Source organism: Mus pahari, chromosome 6 (assembly GCF_900095145.1).
Source record: "Mus pahari chromosome 6, PAHARI_EIJ_v1.1, whole genome shotgun sequence".
NCBI lineage: Eukaryota > Metazoa > Chordata > Mammalia > Rodentia > Muridae > Mus > Mus pahari.
In genome coordinates this window covers 20,266,377-20,268,247 of record NC_034595.1, presented here as the reverse complement: position 1 = coordinate 20,268,247, position 1,871 = coordinate 20,266,377, and the positions used below count along the sequence as shown (strand labels likewise).

Sequence of the window (1,871 nt, the reverse complement as noted above, 5' to 3'; positions counted from 1 at the left end):
ATGGAGGGTGCAGGATTGAGAACAATTCAACCAGATTCAAAGCCCATTTGTCATCCTGCATTATTGCTTTCCAGTGACAACGAACCCCACCATCACTTGTGAGCTGGGCTGTCTCCTACGCCATGTCTTTCTCTGAGTCTTAATTTTCTCATACTTTAACGGTGGCAATCAGTCTTGTCTTTCAGAACATGCCAGTGCAATGTTGTGCTTAACAAATCTTGAACTTCTACATAAATCTCCAAGTTTTATTTTTAAAAATGCAAATGAGAAGGGTGAGGATGAAGACGGAGTGATGGTCACTCGTTCCTACGCCGTTTCTCTCGGTTTCACAGATCAGATCCTCCTGTTCAGTCACTTGCTTTCTGCCAGTGCCTTAGCTTGGGGTTTTTCAAAGAGAATTTATACTTTAATGTTTTTATTTGCATATACTCGGTATGCACAGTAGTGGATTTCATTGTTACATTTTCTTTTTTTTTTTCCCTTTTTCTTTTGTGTGTGTGTGTGTGTGTGTGTGTGTGTGTGTGTCTAACTACCTCTTCCCCAGCACTTACAAGTGCTTCTTTTGGGACTTTTCTATAGCCTTCCATTATTTATTTAAAAATATGGAATGCTTCACGAATTTGCGTGTCATCCTTGCGCAGGGTCCATGCTAATCTTCTCTGAATCGTTCCAATTTTAGTATATGTGCTGCCGAAGTGAGCACTCATTGTTACATTTTCATACATGCACATGGTACATTCCTATCATATTCACCCACTATCTCCTTTTTAGCCTCCTCTGAATTCTGTAAAACCTCATCATCTTCTCCACTATCCTCCATCTATTCTGACGCCTTTTTATTCCATCTCTGTTTATTTGTCTGTGAGATAATTGGTTTCATCAGGGTTGGCTCCAGGGCATGAGGGTAATTTTCTTTTACAGAGTCATCTTACCAGTGGCTATACCACTGAGGAAAATGTTTCTCCATCTTACATCAGTTAATCTCTCCATATAAACTTTTCTTTCTTTCTTTCTTTCTTTCTTTCTTTCTTTCTTTCTTTCTTTCTTTCTTTCTTTCTTTCTTTCTTTCTTTCTTTCTTTTCTATCTATCTATCTATCTATCTATCTATCTATCTATCTATCTATCTATAGGCAGCTAAAGGAAGACAAAGGAAAAAAGAATTCCTTGTTCAACAGAGACCTTGGGCATGCCGGGCTTTCTTCCAAGTTGCTACATACCTGTAAAGGGCACACAATCAGTCCTCTGGAGTGGAAATCTCCTTAGACATACATTTTCATCAAGGTATAGAATCCCACGTTCACCTTCGTCTTCCATGACAGTGAGAGTTAACAAGTCTAATCTCACATGGATCTTGCGTAGATAATTACAGATGCTGTGACTTCAAGTACAAGAACCTGGCGGTCAAGACTCTGCATAGTTCCTCCATCTTTTATATCCTTCCACCCCTTCTTCCATAATTTTTCTCTGAGCCTTAGAGTGCAATGTATGGATGTTCTATTTATAACTCAGTAGAGTTTTTTTTTTTGTCCTCTCTTACCACATTGAAATGTGACTTCAGTAATCTCATTACAAACATTTGTATTCCTTATAGTATAATAATGTATAGTAGATGATTGCTAATAGTTTAAAAACCTGAACTCCCCAATATCCAGAAGTATGGTAAGAATTTTACACACATACACACACATATCCTTATGTTCAAACTTGAAGGCCATAGCATTTCAGTTCTTGTGTTACTTAATTATTTGGAGCAAAAGTTGCCAGCCAGAGGAAATGACTGCTTGAAACATGCAATTTGCTTTCCAATGAAGCTCATTTGGGCTTTGACATTTGACAGAGAAAGGTCTAGGGAGATGAGCTGTTCAGAAAG

General features: G+C 38.2%; 2 non-coding genes across 2 annotated transcripts; both read right to left on the bottom strand.

Annotated features, from left to right (window-relative positions):
- Positions 1 to 596: 596 nt before the first annotated feature.
- On the bottom strand, positions 597 to 703 carry LOC115064361. Its single transcript, XR_003844181.1, has one exon. It is a non-coding gene; the product is annotated as a U6 spliceosomal RNA (small nuclear RNA).
- A 420-nt stretch (positions 704 to 1,123) lies between these two features.
- Positions 1,124 to 1,266, bottom strand: LOC115064292. The gene has a single exon (XR_003844134.1). It is a non-coding gene; the product is annotated as a small nucleolar RNA SNORA67 (small nucleolar RNA).
- Between the last annotated feature and the right edge of the window lie 605 nt (positions 1,267 to 1,871).